Raw genomic sequence first — 26,442 nt, forward strand, 5'->3', positions numbered from 1 at the left:
GAGGAATATCATGTAGTATTTGTCCTTCTGTGTCTAACTTATTTCACTTACCACAATCTCCTCCAAGTTCATCCATATTGTCACAAAAGGTAGGTTTTCCTTCATTTATATGGCTGAATAATATTCCATTGTATGCATATACCACATTTTCTTTACCCATTCATGTGTTGACTGACACTTATGTTGCTTCCATATCTTGGCTATTGTGAATAATGCTGCAATGAGATAGGATTACAGAAAACACTTAAGATATTGATTTCCATTCTTTTGGATATATACCCAGGGACTGCTGGCTCATATGGTAGTTCTATTTACTTGTTTTTGTTTTTATTATTGTTGTTGTTTTGAGGAACCTCCATACTCTTTTCAATAATGGCTGTATCAATTTAAATTTCTACCAGTAGTGTGTAAGTGTTCACTTTCTCCGTATCCTCACCACTATCTGTTATTTTCTTAATAAAGGTCATCCTAACAGCTGTGGAGTGATATTTCAGTGTAATTTTGATTTGCAGTTCCCTGAAAATTAGTGATATTGAACATTTTTTCATATATGTGTTGATCATTCATATGTCTTCTTGGGAGAAATGTGTATTTATTTACTTTGCCTATTTTTAAATTAGGTTATTTGTTGTTGCTCTTGTTTGCTATTGAGTTATAGCAGTTCTTTATAATTTTGTATATTATTTTACTGCATATATGGTTTGCAAATATTTTCTCACATTCCACAGGTTGCCTTTTCATTTGGTTGCTTGTTTCCTTTGCTATGCAGAAAATTTTTAATTTGATATAACCCCATTTGTCTATTTTTGCCTTTATTGCATGTGCTTTTTGTGTCATGTCCAAGAAATAATTGCCAAGGCCAACATCCAGAAGGTTTTTCCCCATTTTGCCTTCTAGGAGTTGTACAGTTTCAGATGTTACATTTAAGTCTTTAATCCACTAATGATGATATTTTATAGTGTTCCTTTTCCCATTCTTAGCATTAATTGAATTGTTGCCATCTCTGAGTAAAGGCCATTTTAGTTCCTGTATAACGTTCTTGTAACATGTTGTATAATTTATACCCATAAGCATTTTTAAATTAAGTGATAATCAAAGGAGAACATTTTGTAATAAATATGGTAAATATTAAGGTAGATTAATTTGTGTTGCAAACAAGTTTGCAACACAATTTTACTAACTAAAATTGATATGTGGTCCTCATTTTAAAAATCTTAAGAAAAGTGGAAAACTCCAACATCATTTGATCATCCACCTATTCCTGTAACTTTATAGCGCCTACAGTTTTATGAACATTTAATTTATGATAGTAATAAACCTATTTGATAGCAAATCCTAACTTCAGTAGAAATAAGTGCAAGATCAGTAATCTTAAATGTACAGAGTCTAACCTTGAACAACATACAGTATCAGCAGTCTAGACTTATATTCAGATATAGGTAACATCCTGTTGGTAACACTTAATGACTTGACAGAGCATCAAATATTGGCAAAATCAATGTTTAGTTTCATTTTATTAAATATTAAAGGAAAGTTTTAGATACCTGTATATAAGGAGTGACCAGTGTTTGCATAAACTTTCGATTTGATACTTCAAATTTTGACATAGATTTTTTTTAGGACGTTCTGCTAAGTGATTGTTGTATATCTGGTAAGTCTTAAATGAGAAATGACTATTTTATAGGTATATGTTGATAGTCTATAAACAATAATTAAATACGTTTTTATATATTAGCAAAAAGACCTTTGGTGGTGACACAATGGTATAATAGAAATCAGAAATATAAGTTATTCCAAATTTATTTTTATTTTCTATCACTCCTGCTAAAATATTCTTTCAGGGGGTAAAAAGAAGACTCTGGAGAATATAAACATTTATTGTGTAGTTGTGAGCCTTTATTTATTCTAATGTGTTGGATATCACAAAGCAAGACTCGAAGAAGACAAAAATAGCACAAAGCAATCTTCAAAGAACAATGACTCACTGTGAGTTATTTTCAGAGTAAAAAAAGGAGTTGTATTTCCCACAATTTTGAAGACTTAATCTTGACGTCTCCCACTTACCCTGAGAACTAGAAAGCAAAGATATCTGCTAGAAATGAGTGGGAGTGTCATATATGAAGGAATGTTAAGGTTCTGTTACTAGTTAGGGCCCTTCCATTGAGGACAAAAAAAAAAAAAAGGTTATTAGTGAAAATATAAAATGCAAGTAAAAGTTTTACAAATTAAAATCTGTTACCTAAAATGCCACTGCTAATTGTTATCATTGTACATATGTGTCTCTAAATGTACACAATATTAGTATTACAAACACAGAAAACAAAAGATAGGACTGATTCAGAGAGGGAATTGGCTGGGTAAGTGGCAGCAAACATGGATTGTAAAAGAGATGAGAACTTAAGAAAAATTGGATGAGATGGATTAATGACGGGAAAGGTGAAATCCAGAGAGGGATAATAACCCAGAAAAATAATCATGTCTGATTCTAGTAAGGGGAAGAAATTGAGGGCCTTGAGGTGATTATGAGACTGTATATTTAGTATGTATAGTATATGTAATATATAGTATGTAGTATATATATACTATACAACATATATAGTATACATATACACATACTGTACATATGTACATTTTCTATATATACATTATATATAGATGTACATATATATGAATAATATATACTATATTCAAGCTTCTTCTACTGGAAAATTTTGCTCTTTTGGTAATTAGAAATATAGCAGGTATATATTTCTTCTAAAATATTAGAAGAATGCCTAATGTTATATATTTATAAACTGACACATTTTTCTCTTTTTTTAGCCATGCCTCATGGCTTGTGGGATCTTAGTTCCCCCACCAGGGATTGAACCCAGGCCCTCAGTAGAAAAGTATGGAATCCTGGCCACTGGACTGCCAAGGAATTCCCAGCGACACATTTTTCAAATGAGTTTTGCGTATATAGCTGTCTGGAGTACTAGGTACAATGATTGGCTCTAGATCTTTAGATTAGTAACATCTATCATTAGACCTGTGAGCTTTTTGAGATGGGTGCCATCCACATGGTAATTCTGACACTTGTTTTCAGTAATTATTTTAATCTCAAACATCTTTTTATAAGAAATGGTAGACTAGAAATGGAAACATCTGTGACTGAAATAGTGATGTGCTAAATTGCCAAATGGATTTTTCAAAAGCAATTTATCAGCTTTGTTGATACCATCTGCAGAGTGAAGCACCATCAAAGCACTGTAAAAGGGCAGTTTTCTCTGAGTGGAAGTTACCGAATGAAGTGATTGAAGAAATCAATATAACAAAAAACAAATAGGATAAATGCAGTGAAAACAGGGGGAAAAATAACCGCCCCCGCAAAATTACAAAGATGAAAAACTACCGTCATTTTGGCTTATTCACATCTTTTTAAATTGCACATTGTATGTCCATCTTTGAAATAAAAGCTGTGAAAAGATGCCCATTTAACTAGTTCCTTAGTTCATCTTAGTTGTGTGTGAGAGGATTTATTTATTGAATACCTTCTACCTTCTCTTTTATCTGTGCACTTTCTGCAAAAAATAAACTCTTTTCGATTATGCATTATTCTTTCAGTATATAAGGGGAGTATTTGCTTCACCATTTGACCTGTGTGATTGGCTTGAAATAATTAATGTGTTCACAATATGAGCAGGATGCCAGTGGTGGGAGTTGGCATCACAGAGATATGCTCCTTACAAGACTCTCAGAGTACAGGGCTTTGGTGAAACAAATTGCCGAGCAAAGTTATGACAATGCCATAGTCGCATGTCATTCAGCCATTTGAAAAATAACACTTATTAAATGCCTGCTCCATCTGTGGGTATTTCTGTGAGGAAATAAAACTTGTTTTCGCATGGCCCTTATATTCTAGTGGTGACAACAAAAATTTTTTAGACTTAATCTTATAATAAGTTAGGAGGCGATATATGTCATGGAGAGAGGCATAGAGAAATAAGGCATAGAGAAATAAGATAGATTTCAGTAAAAGGGATATACTTATAAAATAAGAGTGGTCAGGGAGAGCCATGTGGAGAAGGTGACCTGGAAGCAAAGACTGGAAGAGGCTGAGGAACAAGTGTTGTGAATCTCTGGGGGGAGGAGCTCTCCATTTAGTGAGAATATGAAAGGCAAAGGCTCTGAAGCAAGTAATTGATGTTGATACGCCCCAAATATCTGTTAATCAACAAATAGGACAAACATCACGGTTGTCTGTGAAAAATGGTCAATTATCGTGCATTTGCATTTCCCAAAATTAGGTGGAAAAGATAGAAATGTAAAGTCCATGACTTCAATAATAACAGGAATGTAGTCATTTGCATAAAAAGTCTTCTTACCATAACCAGAGTCCATCTTAGTAAATAGAGATCATAGACATGTTTTTACCTACCTAAGTAGAAGACTTTTTGGTTGACATAAATGTATTAATCAACTGGAATAAACCTCTCAGATTAAACCAAATTCTGGTGACTTTTATTATGATAAAAACATTTTTCTTATTTTTAAGGTATTCTCCAAGGCAATATTCTATGAGTGAATTTCTCTGTGTGTGTGTGTGTGTGTTTACAATCGTTTAGAAAGTGCATTCTATTAAGATGGGGAGTATTATTTGAATAGATTCCCGAGTGAGTGAGGCATCATCAACAAAACCCACTGCACACCCTGAAGGACAAATCAAAATCCCTTAATAGAGGAATGCTTTACAGAAAAGCTGCATCCCAGAAAACAGAGTGGGGATCAGAGTTGTGACTGTCACAACCTCTTCTGTGTAGACAGATTCACTTGAAAATGGAATTGTTTCATTCAGTTTCAGGAGCACTTTGGGTTCTCTCATGATATTTTTTATTCCCTCCTTTGAATGTGGGTTGTTTATGTCGCCTTTCTTCTTATAGAACGTAACATTCTTTAGAAAAGAAGTTGTTCTGCTTACTTTCGTATTTTGCTTAGGATTCAGCAAAATGTTCTACTAGGAGAATCATGTAAATATATTTGCTCATTTAAACATCTAATAAATATAATTAATTGGATTAAATAGAATTTGGTGTTAAATGTATTAAAGTCATGACATACTTAAAATATTCTATCTTTAAAAAGATTATTTAATAAATCAGTCTGTATTTCTCATATGTGTGCAGTTGCCAATTTTTCAGATTTTACATTTGCTAAAAAAAAAAATCCTTATACTTGTGTATAGTAGTTTTTCTGACAGAATGTTAATGTGAAAAGAAATACCTTCTCTTTCTTAGTATCTAAGATTTGGGGAAGATATCCATGTTTCCACATTACTAAGTCTATTTCTCTGTAGACAATGTAACGCAAGCCATTACAAAACTCAGAGAAAGCATTACACTACATTACATCATGTAAGGGAGTTTTTGACATTTCCTAACACATAGCAGATTTCAGGTCTTGAGATACTGCAGCAGCAGGGAGAGTAGAGAAATTAATGACCAAATTCACTAATTCTAATTTCTAAATAGGATTGTGTGAATGCTGAAAAACATTCAATCCCTGCTGCTTCGCTTTCATGCTCAACGATGACCCACAAGAGTCTCATGCATATACTTGGCTACCAAAGAAATTCTATGTGTTATATCTAACCGCAAAAGGAACAACTCCCCATTTGCTTACCATGCAGAAGAAGATAATGGCCATGTCTTTGACAGCAACAATTTTAAAAATCCAGGAATATTTTAAGATGCATAATCTATCCTTCAAACAATCCATGAGCGTCAAATATATATATTTGTATGTATATATATAAAATATGTACATATACTTATATATATAAAGTAGTCTAATAATTAATAAACTATTTTGATGAAAATATCCTATGACTTCATATTGTGTTCCTACTGTGTGATGAATACTATATATATGTATATATAGTAACTTTCAATATATATTACATATACTATATAATAAAATTTCATGTGGTAATCATTGCAAAAATTTTTATGAGGTTCAGAAAGATTACTTTGCTCAACATCATTCTACTTGTATTTCTTAACAAGGATTTATATCAAGATCTTTTCCTTGTAAAGACATTTATCTATTTTGCATATTGCTATTCATAAATATTTATATCTAGTCCCTTCAATAAGAAATAAAAATGCAGTCACCCTTGGTTCTCCTAGTAGAACAATGAGTCTTAACTAGGTTGGGGCATATGATAATCAAGTAAGAGGTTTTTTTTAATAAATAACGAATATGATACCCTCTCCCCTTTCCCCCATCTGGATGTTGATAACCCTCCAGTAACCACTGTGTGTGTTTAAAAAAATATTAGAGTTGACTAATGATCTTCCTCTACTTCCTCACTGCCTCCCTTCCATTTGAGAAGCTATGCTATAGATTTCAGTAATATCAGGAGGTACTTATAAATAAAATTGGAAATGAATCTCCCCGTTCCCCTTTTACCTTCCCTGTATTCACACAGTTATCCTATGAAAAATGGGAGATGTAGAACAATCCTCTTGTCATATCCCCTTTTGCTCATGCATTGCCAAAGAGTTAGCAATGCTGGATTCAAACCGCAGGACATAATTATCTGAGCTCTTAGGGCTAGCATAAGCAAAATTTTAAGAATTTTTCAAATTAAAACAAGATATAAAAATATTAAGATTCATCTTGAAAGGAGACCTAGTAATACTTAGGAGAATAATACACATCTTATTTTACAACATAGCCAAATCTGAGTAAAGTATGTTATTATATGCAAGCCAGAGCATCTTACCAAATACTATTAGTGTTTAATCAATATCTGTCATTTCCTCTATCAACTGTGATTAGGAGATCAAAGAATTTAGAAAAAGAATATTTATAGAGTTCAGATTTCATGCAGATATAAATACTATAATGTCTTTGCCTTATGTTAGATGATGAAATTTAAAAAACTCAAGTACACTCTAATCTGGATACTGACTGTGATAATTAAAGAATATGATGGTCTATAATTATGACTTAAGTAAAATAATTAAAATTATTCAGCTGACATATCAATTCCAGCCAGTGCTTTTTTGCAACAGTCTGCCAATTGATTAAGCATGGTGGCCTAATAGATTCAGTCAGTTTAGGAGAGATATTTATTAAAACAGATTAATACATATGTATCTGTGTCCTGGAGAGAATGGTAAAATCTACAACAATATAACGGAGGACACTTAGAAAGAAATTTTATTAAAATACAAACTAGAGTTGGGTAAGAAAAGTTGAAGACTAGTTATTGGAAGAATAATAGCAAAATGAACTCTCAACTACGTGGGTCCTAAATGAGACTTTTAGGAAATATAACCACTCTGTGAGCATACAAATCTTGGTTATTACTGATTGATCATATTATTTTGAGGGCATGCCTAATAGTTTCACTTATGATGATTACTAAATATGCAAAGATACATATTTTAAGACAATATATAATCATCCCCGAATTTGGATGGCTTCATATGTGTATAAGTACATGAATATTTTTGTGAGTGAGGAGGAGGGGGAGATGTTTATGTCTAATGTTTAAGAAAATAGATAGTTATCTTAATTGTGAAGGGTTTGGGGAGCCCAGAATAAGTGTGGGCTATCTATCTTATGTTTTCCTAATTATAAGAATAATAATATTTAAATTTCTTTTCAGATATTTGGTGAAATCTTGAAGTGAGTCAGTAGAAGTTTATTAGCATAAAATGATCTATGTGAGAGGTTTTTTCCCCTGTGAAGAATAAGTGTACATGGCTGTTTTCATTTCAGTCCACAGGAAAAAAAGGTTGCTTCTGTTATTGTCCCTCCAAGAACAATTAGAACAATCAGGCTAAATATTAAAACATACAATTTGTTTGATTGCATCAGAGTGCTAATAATGCGTTGGGGGTTTACCTGGGGAAGATAATAAGAAAGACCAGAGAAGGTAGCTAAGTTTTACATTTTCCCTGAAATCAATTGCGAATCCTTAAAGTAGTTCATAAGAGATCACGTGGTTGAGCAAATACGTTGACAACAGACTCAAGAGAATTGGTGGAAAAAAAAAAATTGGAAATGAAGGCATAACAAAGAGAAGTGCCCTGTTAACCAATCCATTTTTAGTGTAGGACCACAAAGCTTTATTCTATGAGTCAGGGTGAAGTGGCTAAAAGCCAACCCTTAACAAAGTCTAAATCCCAGTTTAGAAGCATCTTAATTTTTGCTATAAGGCAAATATGAAAGACAATGGTCCGCAGGCCAAATTGGACCCACTACTTATTTGTGTACAGTTCACAAGCTAAGAATAATATTTACATTTAGTAATATTTTACATTTAATATTTTAAATGTAAATGTAGGAAAAACTTTCAGCCTTTTGGCAAAAACTGTTGCTCAGATTGTTGAGGAAATTGTCTCATGGCACACAAAGCCTAAATATATTCTGGTTCTTTACACACAGTTTGCTGACTCCTGTTTTGTGATGATCTGGGCTTGCGAAGCCAAGAGGCATGCCAGGAGCAAAAATAAATCTGTGGAGGAAGATGGTACAATTTGAGGCCTCAAAAATCTCTACCTTTTTTCCCATAAAAATATTTTCCACTTAATCAAAAATAAAGAGAAAATCTGCAGACTGTACTGACTGTAAACCCAAAGAAGATACAAAAAATATAAACAGATCCAAAGTAGATGCAGATAATTTAATAGACAAGATCAAAAGAGCCACAATAAATATAGACAAGGTATTAAAAGAAAAAATGAAATATTTGGCAGAAAACTGAAAATATAGAAAAATTAATCAAATAAAAATCCTACAGCTAAAATGTCAAGAATTGAATTGAATAACTCAATAAATATACTTAGAAGAATATTAGATACAGTTCTAAAGTTCTGTATCATAACTTTTGTTTATTAGGTTGGAGGTTCTACCTTGAAGGCTAAGAGAGAAATATGAAAAAAAACCCAGTAATTTGCATATATATACAATTCTTTTTGTATGTCTAAAACATACAGATTCTAGTTAAAAAAAAACATTAGAAATTGTACAATATTTTTTACTATTTGCTTTGTATAAATATTTTTAAAAGTCAATGTTTTCATATCATATCATATTGGAAATAAGCCTCTGGAAATGATGATTTTACAGTGTAACAAATAGTAATAGTAATAAAGTTAAAATTAAATACATCACAACCGAATTACAATAAAGTGAACAGAAACCATATTAAAATAACAGTGAAATCCTGTTTAAAGGCATAAAAGTATAAAAAGAGCCACATTCAGGGGCTGCATGTCCATGGAGGAGGTGAATGAGCAGGCACTTAACATCCAAAACAAAAACAGCAGCTAATTTGTGGAGTGGATTCCCAACAATGTGAAAACAGCTGTCTGTCACATCCTACCCCAGGGGCTAAAGATGCTGGCCACCTTCACTGGCAAGAGCGCCCTCCATCCTGGAGCTGTTCAAGCCATCTGGGAGCAGTTCACGGCCACATTCAGGTGCAACGCCTTCCTGCACTGGAGATGGAATTCACTGAGGCCGAGAGCAAGGTGAACTACCTGGTGTCCAAGTACCAGCAGTACCAGGACCCCGTGGCTGAGGATGAGGCTGAGTTTGAGGAGGTGGCTTGGAGCTGTCAGCTACCTGGAAAGCACGGAAGTTATGTGAACTCTTCACTCACAGCCTGTTCTCTGATAGCCATGTCACCCTGCCTGGGCACTTGCCCTTCTTTCTGTCTTAACATCACATGCCGTACAGAAGCCACCAGTAAAGCATTTTCATAGTGAAAAAAGATCTTTAAGTTACACTTCTTTATGTACATGTATACATTGTTTTTAAATGCTCATGAAATAGGAAATAATATCAGATATCCTAGTTTGTGCACCTTGACAATCTCAGACAGATGGGGTTGAGTTAGGGAAAAAAGAGTTTAAGTTCGTCTTTCATAACATTGCAGGGGTTTTTTTCTTGCACTATTTACAATATATTTACTATTTACAATATATTCACTATTTACAATATATTTCAGCAGTTGTAATATAATGCCTAAAAATTTAGAAGAAAAACAACAAGGAGAAATTATACCAATTTTATATTGTGACTTCATATGAGTGTCTCAGGGGATCTAAATATTTTCTTCAGCCTCTATTTCAGGTACTTCAGGGAGATGATGCATCCGCCCCTCTCTATACCAAAGCATGAATGTAGATTGCCTGAAATAGAAAGGTTGATTGCTTCCTGGAGCTGTTTCTCCCTGGGAGATCATCCTTTGAAAAGGTTCTACATTAGAAAATAGACTTCATCATATAGCATTCAAATTTGTTTTAAAAGGAGGAAACATGAAAACAGTTTCATGAAGTAAAGAAAATTTGTTGAAATTATTGTAATCTCCAAGGTATTCTCACACTTTGATTAAAAACATAGCAATTTAATATGAAATTCTTTGAAAATATATCATTTTTGAGAGTAGGGGCAATAGAGTGTAAGTTTAATGTCTTTTTGGGAGGCAGCGTTTATGTTGAATGTTTAAACGTTAACACCACTGTGAGCTGTCAAAATATTCCTTCCTAGCAAGGTTACAACTTATGGTCTATCATTTTCAGTGCTTTCTGTTCTCAATATTACTGACTTGCTTCCCTGCAACATTCTAATGTTTACTTTTAGCACAACAGTTACTTAGTGTCAGACTCTAACACCAGAACTTAAAAGCTATGTGATTTAGGCCAATCTATTTAGCTTCCTTTTATGTAAATTTGAAAGAATGACACTTTCCTTAGAGGGTAATGAGGATTTAATGAAAATTTTGTAGAAAGAATTTATATATATTGTGTCTAAAACACAAGTGGTATTTTATGAATATGAATTGTTCTACCTTCCTTTACCATAACTTAACTACACTTTTCTTCATTTTGCATGGACAAACTTAGTTATGGATTACTCCTTAGAGGTCAAAACTACCTCGAAATTCTACCCAGTATGCTGTTAAGATACAGGCTCAAGACTTCTGTTTTTATATATAAATCTTAGGCTTAGGAAGTAATACCTCAGGATCGATGTAAACATCATCAAAAGCTCCTTGTAAGCACTAGGTGGAAGTTCTACTACCAACAAAAATGAAATTTATGTACTATACTCACAGCAACAGAGCACGATTGTTAAAGAGCCAGGGAGGGCTTCCCTGGTGGCGCAGTGTTTGGGAGTCCGCCTGCCGATGCAGGGGACGCGGGTTCGTGCCCCGGTCCGGGAAGATCCCACATGCTGCGGAGCGGTTGGGCCCGTGAGCCATGGCCGCTGAACCTGTGCGTCCGGAGCCTGTGCTCCGCAACGGAAGAGGCCACAACAGTGAGAGGCTCGCGTACCACAAAAAAACAACAAACAAACAAACAAACAAAAGAGCCAGGGAAAGGCCCCCCTGATTATTTGTCCCCTGGCTCAGAAATGCAAGTGTTTCACAAACTAGATACCTGGGAATTTATACCTCTTTGCATAGATGGACCTTGGGATATTCACTTTTACTACATTCCTATCCACAAACCCACTGCCATATTTGTCACTTTCATATATATATTTTCCTCCCCTTTTTCTAGCAGGAGGATTTCAGAAAAGTTGTTAAGAAAAGCCTTCATAAAATAAATGTCAAAGATCGAATTCTATCTGCTTAGAAAAGGCTCAGATAATGGGGCAGGATAAGAGAGTATCATTCCTTGGTCCATCAGAAGAATTCTACAGGAAAGCTATCTCACATAGTAATTTCAGCTAAAATTTGCACAAGAATTATCTCCATTGATATACCCTATATGGGTACAATTTCAATATGCAGAAAGAACAATCAAATATGTTACAAAAAGGATATCTTTTTCAAAAAATTTAAGCTTAGATAAATCTCCATGCTTTGAAGATTGGTAAAAAGGAAGAAAAAATAGAACTATGAAAAATATTGCAGAAGAAGGAAAAAACAGCATCAGCCTAAATATATAGGGAATACATAAAATATCTGGAAATTACCCATGTGAAATATAAAGTGTTACATTCATCACTTCATTTAAACCTTAAGATCATCCTGTACTCTAAATGGTTATGTATCCCATGTTTATATATAAGTAAAAGTGTTAAATAGCTTACCCAGAGTTACACAGCTAGCATATATAGAATCCAGTATTTAAATCCAGAGAACCTAAATCCATACTTGTTGCTGGATAGATAGTTGATTTCTGAAGATTTAATTACCATATATTGCTTCAAAATTTTTGACTGGAAGCTATTGTATGCTTATAATTTTATTCTTAGAGAACTGTGTGAATGGTGACAGAAAAATAATTCATCAAATTGACTCATTCAGCAATGTTTATTAGGCAAATGTTACATACTAGTACCACAAATTCTCTCCCCTGTATGAAAAGTCTATCTTTCTAGTCAGGACAATAGGTAACAGCGGTCACTGAAATTACTGTTCTCTCAGTAATATTAAGATTTATACATAATGCCATATTATCAGTACCTTAAGAGCTTCATGTCACAGTCAATATACTTTACAAAGTCCTGGTGTCATTCTAGAGTGGATATCTAGAATGGTACACATTTTGTCAGGCCTGAACCTTCAATAAGTAGGGATGCTTTTTGAAGAAGAATACACTCTTGCACATGCAAAATTAAGTTACAAAGTGTGCATTTATTTCCAATTAGAAAGACTATCACACCAAACATAAATTTGGTAAATATCAAAATCATTACAATAATCAAAAAATAAGTTTAATCTCTCATCATTCTGAAATACTTCTGTAATATGTATCCTTAATTTTTGCTTTATACTCTCTGATTGCCTCTTCCTATAAAAATGATTTTGGAAGATTATTTCCATCCTGAGAAAAGTAAGTTAAGGTAGTCTTTCTTCTAATATGTTTGATCAAATATTTTTATCATGATTTACATGCAGATCAGTTCCAAAAGTTTCACAACTAGTTTTTGTTGATGTCAAGTAAGTTTTTAATATTGTTATTAAATTTGGGAAAATTTCTCTCAGGCATTTTTGGTTTTCAAATTTTAGCTGTAACAGATAAAATCAGTGTTTGTGCTGTTAAAGTTCAGTGCCTTGCACACACAGGAATTCTGGTGAATTTTCCTTGTGGTTTCCTATCAAAAATGAAAAAAAAAAAAGCACTACCTCACACATTTATCATTATAGAGTATGTAATCAAGATTATGATGTTTTGATTCTTGTTTTTGCTAAGTATTGGTAAATGAATATTCCACTTAAAAAGTTTATAAGTGTGAAGATTAGGAGAAATTTTTACACACTGCTTTCTCACAACTAAACATTTCAAATCAAGTTTTTCCCTCTATTCATATTTCCGGTACCAGGTAGCATAAGACACATACATACTGTGCTAAAACCTCTGACTTTCCACATAAATGAAATAACACCAGGTGACACAGCACACTAAGTAGAAGGAAATGTCCTGAGAGTCATTTAAACCCTAAATGCTTAGCAATAATTTACCTTTTCATAGAAGAGACTACAAAATACACTGAATCCCAAGTAAACATATCTTCAAACTCCATTTCACTTGAACTAACTACAACTTTCCTGTGGACCCTCCTGCATATAGTATCATGGAGGGGAAGGCAAATTAGAAAAATATAGCAATCTTAACCAATTTGTGTAAAAATATTTTGCAAATTTTACAGAAACAAACACCATACTAAGGTCTCTGAAAGAGGAAGGGCTCCATGAAAGTGTGCAAAGGTAGGAAACAGTCCACAATCTCACCCTCACTTCTGATACCAATGCTTGGGTGTCCCAAGACCACCTTTAGTTTCAATAATTTGCAAGAAGGACTCACAGATCTCACTGAAAGCTTAATGCTCACCGTTATGGTTTATTACAATGAATTAGTGAAGGGAAGGGACACATGGGGCAGAGTCCAGGAAAGTTCCACATTTGGAGTCTCCACTTATTCTCTCCCCGTGGAGTCACAGAGAGTGATAACTTTCCTGACAACAGAATGTGACAGTAGTCATGGAGTATTGGCAACCCGGGAAGCTCTCCTGAGTTTTGGGATCCAGAGTCTTTATTGGGGCTCTGTCACGAAGACATGGATGACTGCCCATGTGGCTAATCTAAGCCTCTAGCCCTTCCAGATGTGGAGCTAATACCACATGACCCAGAGATATCATTGTCAGACTGTCTTTATTGGCCTAAGGCCCTCATGTAAGCAAAGATAATTTTATCAAGTAGAAAATTCCGTGGGCCTAGAGATTGTCTCACAATAGCCAAGGGCAAAGTCCAGACCTCACCTTGGGCAAAGTTAAACTCTTTACTGCACGAAATGATAGAACCTGAAGCTTAAGTTCCATAAGTTTCACAGTAAATCTGCCCCTGCCAGAAATATAAGTGATTGTTAGTGTTTGTTGAATGAGTGGATGCTTTCTGTGTTTATCTATATATAGGTCCTAGAAAACCTATGTGAATATGGAAATCAACTACATTATCTGTGATATTAGACTACCATGCCTTGTAGTAGGGGTTGCAAAGTAGAGCTACATGCCTTTCCAGAATCTTCACTGAGGTCACAAATTCTGCCTTCTTGAATTTATCTCTTACACCTTAATATGCATATACCTTAAAATAAACCTATATTATCTACAACTTTCTGTTATCCAAGTTCTATCAGCATGATGTAATCAACTCAGGGATTCAGAATGTTTTTGGAATGGTGGAAACACTAGGTTTTACTGCATCTTAAGTTGTATTGCAGAATAATAGAACAAATACAAGTTTGTAGCAAGTCTCTCAAGATGAAGTGTGATCCCTAAAAGGTAGAAGCAAACTCATTCTAATTCTCTGCTTTGGGGATAGAAGAGGTGAAGAGTGGACAGTTTTGAATTCAGTAGCTGCATGCCAGATGCACATATCTTTGCAATGAGTCAGTCATATAAGGTTACAGGGAATGTGCTAGAATCACAATGCCTGCATCTCTCAAGTTGTCTAGCAAAAGGAGAAGAGTAGATATGCACCATATTGGTACCTATAACAATATTAGAACGAGGTTTAGATTTTCAATAAATATATTTAAATCATTAAAGAAAATAATACATCTTAAAACCTTAAGACAGTTATAAATTACTCTGGAAAAAATGAAATTTGGAAAAGAAGATAATGGACCTTAGAAAGACAAAGTATTTAAAAGGCATTGGAAAACTAAGAGAAGCCATATTAAAGCTGAAGAAAACTTAGTGTACCATAAGATAAAATTGAGGAAAGAAATCAAAATAAACTATAGAGAAAATAGAGATAAAAATATGGAAAATAAGTTGAGTGGCATAGAATAAGAATAAGGAATAGAAAAAGAGAGGAAATTGCAGAAAAATAGTGTCTGAGAACTTCCCAGAACAGACTGAGTGCATGAAGTTACTGCCTAAACAAGGAAATAAAAATAAATCCATTCCTGCTAATATCTTATGAATTGGTGAAAATACTCGACAATACCTTAAGAAACTATAAAGAAAAGGAAACACCCCTAACAATGGCAATTAATGTGTAAGCAGTCTTCTCAAAAGCAAAATAGAAGTCAAAAGAATAGAAACTTATTTTTGAATACTGAAAAAAGTTCCATTTTCAATCACACACCCAATTACACTAACTTTTTAAAATAATGAAAAAATCAACTTAAAAAAAGAAGCACATACAGCACTGCTAATATCAAGTAAATACTATTAAGGCAAGAAAAGCACCATATAAAAAGCCAATATTCTTCATAAAATCCTCAATTTAGAAGAATAATATAACTGTGTCATGCAAACAATAAAATATGCTATATCATTCATAAAATAATAGATTAATGTAAAAATGAGGGAAGAAAATAGAAGATAGGAACAAAAATTAACAAGTTTTTTTTCTAATAGAGAGTAAAACCTACCCTAAACAGATAATATATATTCTTTCTATTTTTCATGTGTTAATCCAGAGAGACCACCTTAAACTAATACTAAAAACATCATATGAACTCAAAAGAAAAATAGAATTAGAAATCAGTAGTGAAGAGAAACCTAGAAAATATTTCTACATTTAAAAATAAAACCCACACATTTATGCCTGTGTTTGCATACAAACATATTTCTGAAGGCATCAAATTGTGAAGTCGAAAAAATTTAGAATTGAACAAAAACAAAAGGATCCTGTATGGAATGTAATTTGAAGTATACTTTAGAGCGAAATTCATCATTGTAAACAGACAAATTAAAAGAAGAAAATAGGGCTTCCCTGGTGGCACAGTGGTTGAGAGTCCGCCTGCCAATGCAGGGGACACGGGTTCGTGCCCCGGTCCGGGAAGATCCCACATGCTGTGGAGCAGCTAGGCCCGTGAGCCATGGCCGCTGAGCCTGCGTATCCGGAGCCTGTGCTCCGCAACGGGAGAGGCCATAACAGTGAGAGGCCCGCGTACCGCCAAAAACAAAAGAAAAATTAATGATCTAAGCATCTCATTCATGAAATTAGGAAAAGAAAAATGGCAGCAATCTAAAGAATTTGATGGACAGATATAATAAATATGAATGCATTTGTGAATATAGAGGTACTCAGAAAGCAATCGAGAGGATTAGCAAATCCAAATTTCCTTGAAAATATGCATAAAACCCACTAGAGCTTTCCTCAAACATGGTACTCATTAGCATCATGTGGAGATGCTTCAAACTTCTTATGCTCAGCTCATAATCCCTAATCCAGCCCTCAGAAGTCTTTAGATTTTCCAAGGTGGTTCCAATATATAGTCATGTGGAAAACACAAACAGACAAAACTCTGAGTTTTGTACTAAAAGAAATAGAGAAAGAAATGTACTAAAAGAAAGAGAGAGCTGATGGGGTGATGAAGGATGTTGAAAAAAAAGCAATATTAGAGAGACATGGAAATATGTCAGGGCAATCGTGATTTCAAATTTAGAAAGCATCCTATAAATAAGTTTATAGACATTCTGAGTTTGTTTATGAACATAAAGAGTAATCCAGCTGTTTAAAAATCCAGCCACAAAAAACTTGATTTTATAGGTAACCTTGACCATTCTTTCAAAGAATAGGAAAATCTAGAGAATGAAGAGAAAGAAAAGACAAGGGCAACAGGGTGGAATGGGGAGGGAGTCTGGGAGGGGGAGCTAAAAGGAGAAAAGAAGAAAATGTCCAGTTTTGTTTTGTTTTCAATTTTAAGGCAAGGTATATGTTAATAGGGAAATCTGGGGCAGCATAAGAGAAAAAATTTAAGATTTGTTTAAGAGCACAAATTTAGTAACAATAAATAAAAGATCAACACACCAAATAATAAGTATGTTTTTTCTCAAAATGAAAAGAAGGATTAAAGTAAGAAAATCTATTAATATAAGTTACAGCACGTGGCAGGGACTGCAAACTGCTGGTATCCACCGGCCTTCTTCCATATGACTACACAAAACCTATCTGATTATTCGACTCACACTTGTTACTTGTCCATGTGAATTAATTCTACACTTTCTCTCCAAGATGTTTAATGGAGATTTTAGGATTTATGCACTTAATTAATTGCATGCAGAATATTAAATGATTTCCCAGAGTAGAAACCATCTACTCTGAAAATGCATTTACTGTCTCTCCAAGCCATGAATCTGGTGTTCGGTAGGGCACGCAGAGTCGGTTTATGAAAAAGAAAACAATACAATCTTTTAAAGTCCTTGAATTATATTAACACATTTAAAACTGAGTTATCTCTAATAAAGAAAAAATGTGTATTTAATGATTAAGGGTACAAAACATTTGCTAGCCCCTAAGCAAAGCACAAAAATGAGCAAAATGATACAAAATGATACATTCTACAGGAAGGGAGAAAGAAGACATGCATATCCATAATTAGAAGAATGAATAAAAAGTGTCATCAGTGCTCCTAGAGCCTAATAGTAACAAGTAAAGCTCTTTGTATGGACAGACATCTTCATGGAGATTGATTTGGTAGTAACAGTTAAGGATAGCATTTCCAAGTCTGATTCATATACAATGTTCATGGCAACAGCTATACCATAATGTGTTCTTCTATAAAAACTATTTTGCCTTGTCCATGAGCACATTGAGTGCAACTGCATGTGCCAGTAATAGATTTTGTCCATGATCCTCTTATGAAGAAATAGCTTTAAATCTTACTGAAAGTTATTGCTAATAAATTATTCATTATAGATGATATGAGAACTACGTACACCGGTTAATCATGGAAAATAAGGGAAACTTACATAATGTATGTTTCACTTGTTTCATAAATCAGCATAGTTGAAACAGACATTTAATAATTTTAATAAAAGTATACATACAATTGTATTTTCAAAGAAATCCCATATTTTAATGATAATAGATGGTCTTGGCTTCATTATGCCTGAAGGTTTTTTTTAATATGAAAAGGTGATGCATATATAGGGGCTGATTCATATAACATATTCTCTAAAGTGCTCAAGATATGCTACATGTTTCTGGACCTCTTCTAGAACATCTTTGAAAGACAGTTTGAGATATTGCCTTTATTACTGTACTGTGAGATTTTGAGAGTTTCTATAGACACGTAAAAATTGGAGGTGGTTACCCTCAGAAAGAACAGATGTTTTGACATATGTCCAGATGAGTACTCTGAACTAGAAATTCAAATCTCCTTCTGGAAAACTTTTTGTGCTAACATATGGTAGACAATGAATCTTAAAAACCATTGGCTATGGACTTGACAGAAAAAATGGGATTAGTTAAGATTTATTTACAGAGATTAACCAAATTGAGCATAGAAATGGGTGGAACTGGCTATATGCCTCTGATTTTCAAATGATTGGCAAAAATCCTTTAATCTCTCCAAAAATTCTTTAAATTCTCTGAAATTTACATGCAATATAATATTTCTAAATACATTTCCTATCTGTCTTTGTTAAATCATGTGGAACACTTTCCCTGCCTACAACACTTCTAAGAGGAATATACATTTGCAGACCGAAACTGTGGAAAGAAAGGCTCAAATTTGAATAACTTTACTCTCTTTTCTGCATTATGATAAAAAATGATGGATTCAAAGCATAACAATATCCACATTTAAATGGCGTCAAGCAAAATCATATCATTTCTCTATTGCTGATGATAATTACATATGAAAATACCTCTCCATTTTTGTAGAGTTACATTTATATAATTCAAAATAAAAAATGCGTATTTGTCAGCTTTTTTTTTTAAACAAACCCAAACTTATATAGAACATTTATGCATTTAAACAAGATATATGGCATGTTTTTTATTTCTCCTCTTGGAGAAATGTCATGTGAACATGGCAAAAATAGTGATCTCTAATCATTCTTCCTTTTGTTTGAAGGTCATTTCCCTTGCTTTCTCTTGTTTCATATGTTATATTGTCACTGGACATTAAACATGTTTTGAAAAGCACCAGAAACCCAGAATATACTTTCAACACTGTCTACAGAAAAACTTCAAATTTAACTCATAACAGTTTCAACATGCATATGATATATAATAGATTCCTCATACTCTTAGGAGTTGAAATTAGAGATAAAATGTGAATAATCAGCACTGTTTGGCTGAGAAAGAGTATCCTATAATAGCCACTAATTTGGCAAGAATAATATGTGCTTAAATTATCCAAATTTCCACGTGGCCCTAAAATTAATCTCTTGGGGTATAGGTAATTCTTTAATTCCATTCTTCTCTACAAATCATTGAAAAATGTCCATCCTGTTTTGAACAAAACATTAGGGAAAAGTGTATAAAACTATTTTAACTAGATCTGGGATTTCTGAATAGATCACTGCAATAACGAATGGTGTAGTCATTACTGTTCTGTATATTTTAGCCCAGATACTTTTCCTCACAGACATATTTTCTCCAGCCTGGGATTTTCAACTTTTAAAGAGTGTACATTCAGAGTTCCCTGCTGCAGAAAATAAGAATTACTTTGAAAGTTGCTTTTATCTAATTATAACCATTGTCTTGACAACAACTGCAAACAAAAGTGTTTCTTTTTTTTAATGAACTCATTGATCACTATGCCTAATCTCCATAGGATGGCAAGGAATGTTTATTTTGAATAAATATGTTGAAATGCTTTTAAAATCTCTGATGTCTCCTTGAGAATCACTTTTCTGGATATACTCCATCAATCCCTAATATTCTTCTCCTGCTTCTCAGCTGGTTAATATCTATGATTGATCTTTGGCCAAGCAGTAAACATAGAAATCTGTTTACATTAGTTCACCTAATTATAAATTTGCTTTTCCAGTTATGATAGGACACTTTCAAGTTTCATAGAATTTAAATATGCTTGCTAAATATAATTTTCAAACTCTTTAAAATTTGTGCAGGAATAGCGAAAACACTATATTTAAGAACCACATCTAGATTGGAATGAAAAACCTGCCACTTAATATCTGTGATTTTAGGTGACTTAACCTCTCTGAGACTCAGTTTACTCATCCATAGAAAGGAAATAACAGCATCAACTCTTTAAGAGTCATGGTATAGGTAAAATCTCTTAGCACTCAATATGGTTTAGTTTTCTGTTTCTGCTTCCAAGTCAATATCTCCTTACAAAATAAAAAAGAAGAAAAAGAAACATTAACCCTCTGACACCACAGTCTGAAAAAAAGTCTCTGTGGCATGCTGAACTAAGAATCTAGCCTCAGTGTCTTTTATTTCAATTATATATCCTGGGATTACACAGTTTGGGGATAATGTTAATGAGTTTTCACACACAATAAATGATGCACAAGACAAGCTATTTAGTATCCAAATCTGACAAGTTGATGTTCTGTAAAGCTGCTTTAAGAATTTGAGTGAAAGATAATTGAAACATTACAAGGATGTAATGTTTCCATTACTTCAATACATATGTTAAAATACTAAATAAAAATTAACTGCAGTCTATAGAACCTGATTATATTACTATTACTTCTATTATTTCTGGGCTAACAAAATTAAATTTCAGATTGGTTGAACTTTATGGAAAATGAGGAAGTTTGCTGTAGAGCTGTAAAGAAGAATCATATTTTCAATCACACCACACAACCAAGATACAGCATATTCAAAGTGCTGAAAACCAATGATAAAAAAATAAATCTTGGAGGCAGCAAAATATTACATACAAAGAAAAAAGAAAACGACTTCATCAGACAAATATAACCTGAGAGAAATTGCTGCCAGTAGATCTAAGAAATATTAAAGAATACTTTTTATATCAAATCAATATGATATCAGACAGAAATCTAGATTTGTTTAATAAAGATCTCTGGAAATGGTAAAAAATGATAATAACTACATTTTTTCTTATTTTGACTTGCTTTTATAGAAATTTGACTCTCTGAAAGAAAAATAGTAAAAATAAAGTGGCTAATAACATAAATACAATGAAAATATATAATTAAAAGAGGATAGAGGAGGGCTTCCCTGGTGGCGCAGTGGTTGAGAGTCCGCCTGCCGATGCAGGGGACGCGGGTTCGTGCCCCGGTCCGGGAGGATCCCACGTGCCGCGGAGCGGCTGGGCCCGTGAGCCATGGCCGCTGAGCCTGCGCGTCTGGAGCCTGTGCTCCGCAACGGGAGAGGCCACAACAGTGAGAGGCCCGCAAACGCAAAAAAAAAAAAAAAAAAAAAAAAAAAGAGGATAGAGGAATAGGAAGGAGTAATTATACTTATCCTGTTGTAAGTTTACCACTGTTTTTCACAGCTATAAATAATGGACAAACAGTGAAGCATGAATGGAATAAAAAAGAAACACTCAACCCAAAAGCTATCATGATAAAAAGAAAAAGGGAACAAAGAGCCGATAATAAGAGAAAAATAAGTTGGTGTAATTAAATTCAAATATATCAGTAATTGCATTACATATAAACAGTCTGTAGACCCAATTAGTGATAGAGATGGTCAAATTGGATTTTAAAAGATACAATCTATATATTGTCTATTGAAACCAAATTCAAATATAAAGATGTTGGAAGGTTAAAGGTAATAATATGGAAAAATATAATATGTAAATATTAAGCAAAGAAATCTGGAGGGGCTATAGTAATATCAAAAAATAGAATTCAGAACAAGGCATATTACCAGAAAAAAAGGAGTCAATGAGGGAAAAGACATAATAATCCCAATAAAGCTTCAAAATGCATGAAGCAAAACCTGATAGAACTGAAAAGTAAAAAGAAAAATCCACAATTGTAGTTGGATATATTAATACTTCTCTGTCTGAAATCCATAGAACAGCAGATATACAGTAAACATATACAAGACCTGATAAACAGAAGTTGACCTAGTTGACATTTATAAATCCCTCCAACAAACAAAAGCAAAGATACAAATTTCAAAAAGCTTTTGGAATACGTAACCAAAATAGAACATTTTCTGAGCCATTAAACAAAAATCAATATATCTGAAAGAACTGATGATGGTCAAAGTCTATTTTCTGAGCACATGCAATTATTGTTGATAACAGGAAGATATCTGGAAAAACCCAAATATTTGGAAGTAAACAAATGCTTCTAAATAACTCATAATACTTCTAAATAACTCATGAGATTCATAAGGGAAATTAGAAAATATTTTAATTGAATGAAAATGAAAACATTACATATTACAATTTGTGGGAAATAGATAAAGCAGTGCTTATGGGGATCTTACAGCATTAAACACTTGTCTTTAGAAGGAAGTAAGGTTTCAAATCAGCTACCTAATATTCCATGTTAAGCAACAATAAAAAAAGGGGGGTAAATAAACCCAAAGCAAACAGAAGAGAGGAAATAATAAAGATAAAAGCAGAAAAGAGAAATAGTAAAGGGAAATAATAGGAAAAATCAATTAAAAGGGAACTGTTTTTTTTAAAAGATCAATGAAACTGAAAAATCTCTAGCCAGAATGATCAACTAACTCAAATCCACAAGAAGAAATGAAAAGCACTGGAATGGTACATCTGTCAGTAAATATAGACTATATATATAATGTTTCTCCTCAATTTTATTAAAAGACATAAGATTACATAAAGCAATAATTATAATATTCTGTTTTTAGGTTTGTAACATACACAGATGTCATTTTTAAATTCAATTTATTTAAACTAAAAAAAAAGTTCACTCATTTATTCCAACCCCTACCCACCACCTCTGGCAACCATCTATATAAATATAAATATATGTAGATTCCATATATGACAAAGATCATACAGTATTTGTCTTTCTTTGTCAGACTCATTTCACTTCATATAATAATTTGTAAATTATATGGCAAAATAGAACAAAAGAGAAAAATGGATACGGAGCAGTAATAGAGAGAAGTTGCAATATTTTATTGGAATTAAGACAGTATTATTGTGAAGTAGATCATAATATATTGATTCATATTATAAATCCTGGAGTAAATAGAAAATCGACAGAGGAATTAAAATGAATACTAAAAATTTGGTTTTACATGAAATGAGTTAAGGAAGAATAAAGGAGCAACAAAGACAACAGACATAAACAAATGGCAGTCGTAAAGCCAATTAATGACTATATCAAGTATAAATGGACTCATCACTCCAATCAAAAGTCAGAGATTTATTTTATTTTATCTCATCTTACTTTGGAAACTTTATTTTCTGTCACCCTATTTCCTTTTTCTTTTTTTCTTTGGGTACGCGGGCCTCTCACTGCTGTGGCCTCTCCGGTTGCGGAGCACAGGCTCCGGACGCGCAGGCTCAGCGGCCATGGCTCACGGGCCCAGCCGCTCCGCGGCATGTGGAATTTTCGCGGACCGGGGCACGAATCCGTGTTGCCAGCATCGGCAGGCGGACTCTCAACCACTGCGCCACCAGTGAAGCCCCCTATTTCCTTTTTAAGAGTCTACAGAACAGCTGCGGACCACTCAGCGATTGCTCCTCCCATTCCATGGCCTGAGCAGTGGCAGCTGCAGCCCATCTTCAGTGGCATCTTCACTGACCGCTGTGCACTGTGGTTCTCAGTGGGGAACTAATGGGCAGGCACAGAGGGCACCTGCTGCCTTCAAACCAGGCTGCCACCTCGGGTTTAGCAGCAGTAAATTCAGGAGCTGGAGAAGTCCGTTCACCCTGAATTCCTCCTTGCTCACAGCCTTCTCAGCTGAGGCCTGCCCTTCCTTTACAAACACCTGTTGAGGATCTTCGCACAAGTCGAGAGTAGGCGGGACTCCCGCAGGTGCTCACGGGAGAGGGAACCGCGCATGCGCAGAACTTCCCGGGTCAGCGTCCGTCCGTCACGTCAGACCCGCAGAGCGAGCTCCCGGTTGTTGCACAGATGGCGGTGTACATACAGCAAGGAGACTGGTTTGTGTTACACGGAGCAGTGGTAGGCAGGTTCACAGAAGATGCCTTTCACGCCGGTGGTCAGGCCTGGTGTCGGGAACCACCACGAGTCGCGGCTCCCGGAAGCCTGCCGGGCTCCGGTGAGTGAGGTTCCAGGAACGAGGTGACCAGCAGTAGGAGTGGCGCCCATGGCAGCAGCAAACTTCCGCACAGCTCTCTGGCTGGTCTTCCTGGAGGTTATGGTACTGACATCAGCCAGATTTTCAATGGCAGTGATGGCAGAAGAGGACAGCAGAAGCTTCTCCCAGGTTCTCTTCAGATTTAGAGGTAATGCCATTACTTTCCCTTCTTAGATAACTGTCCCATTTGGAAGTCAAGGTCGGTGCCACCTAAGTGGGGTTCTTGCTGCAAGGTTTGAGGACATCCTCCTTCATTTGCAGGACATTAAAGGCTCAGGGCATTGTGAAAGTTTCTCTTTAAGTTATGCTGGGAACCCAGAACAATGCCTTACAGACCGCTGTCTGGGTAGCACAGAAAGGGAAAAGTCAAAGATTTTAAATTTGTAAATTGGACTAAGGAGCAAGATTAAATTATATTGAGTAGAAAAGATATGTTGGATTCAAAGATGCAAACGAAGGCTTACCCATATATTACTATATTCTCTATCAATATGTTAAATCTATCCACCTTAGTTTTGAAAGATATTTTTTAGGGGATTATACATTTCATGAGGCTTTGCCTATAAAATCTATGTTACTAAGAGATTATTAAAAATGAAAGCCAATCAAATAACAGTATACTAAAAAGTTCATAGATATAGGAAAAGAAATGATTTTTAAGAAGTACCTGAAATTTTAAAGTTCAGACATTTCAGATTGTAATGAAATGTTCTGTGATGGAAATACTCTGTAGCCAGTAAGTTTGGAAATGCTATATAGACTATATCCTCTGCAAGAGATTCATCATTCACATTAGCATCATGGAGTAGTCCTGCAAGAAAAGAACTATGACTGAGTTTAATGTACCATTCCTGTCATATTTGTCCATGAAATGTATGTATTTATAGTCTATATAACAATTGTATTTATATATAACAGTTTCTAATACCCACATAAACAGTTTTCCTTGCAGGATTCTCACACATTGATGTAAAGAAGAGCATACAGATCCTTCTAACTTAGTGTTCATTAAAATATAAGCTCTAAGAGGGCCTTTTTACCCCAAAGCTTAGTACGGTGCCTGGTATAGATTGTATGTTTGCTTTTATTTTTGTTATATCTGTATCTATATCTATCTAACTGCTGATCTATAGAGAGTGAGATAAATGGTTGAATGAATAAGTTACTTCATTCCAATTATGAAACAGATACAACATATTAGTATACATCTGAAGGAAAAATCAATACTAAGAAAATCAATATAAGAAAATCAATATAAAAATCAATATAAGAAAACCAAAACAAGTGTTCACCACAAACAGGCAGCTTATTTTGTTTCTCCTATTTGTGGATCGTTAATTTTAAGTGAGTGATCTAAAATGAATATGCTTCAAACAACAATACAGAAAGGAATAGTGAAGTATCTTTTGCCATAACTATAGATGCTGGCATTAATAACATTTCCTAGAGAGAATCAGCATTCTACAGGATAATACAGTTGCTTCCTTGGTTGTAGAACACTAAATTGAATAGCAGTGGTGGTACAATTTATTGAAATATGAGCCAATTGATTATTAATTTTTTAAATAGTTTGTCTCCCTTCTGTTTTAAATGGATAGCCAGACTTTGTTCTGTCTTGTCTCAGGAAAGCTGTGGCACAATAAAGATTACATAAAGTCCAAGGATGTTTCTCAAGAACAGATTGTATTGGGTGTCTAGGAAGAAAAGGAAAAGGCAGATGGGAACATTCCTTTGAGGACAGCAGAGAGGAATGGATAAGACCTCTGATGTGACTCCTGGGTGTATGGGGAAGGATCAGTTCTAGGCATAGGGCTTTCATGTTTAATAAAACTTCTCACACACTACATATGACAAAGAATTGAGTGACCCAGATAATTGAGGAATTGTATAGTCTTCAACAATGACATTATTAAAGGCCACTATGATAGAAAGATAATTGAAATTCTCTTACATTTTCCGGAACTCAGAGTGCTCCTAGATTCTTAAGAAACCTTACA

The 26,442-nt window shown here is 34.2% G+C and overlaps 1 pseudogene; it reads right to left on the minus strand.

The window, feature by feature from the left end:
- Window positions 1-23,829: 23,829 nt before the first annotated feature.
- Window positions 23,830-24,727, minus strand: LOC132432421 (small ribosomal subunit protein uS2 pseudogene; annotated as a pseudogene).
- Between the last annotated feature and the right edge of the window lie 1,715 nt (window positions 24,728-26,442).

Source organism: Delphinus delphis, chromosome 1, assembly GCF_949987515.2.
Source record: "Delphinus delphis chromosome 1, mDelDel1.2, whole genome shotgun sequence".
NCBI lineage: Eukaryota > Metazoa > Chordata > Mammalia > Artiodactyla > Delphinidae > Delphinus > Delphinus delphis.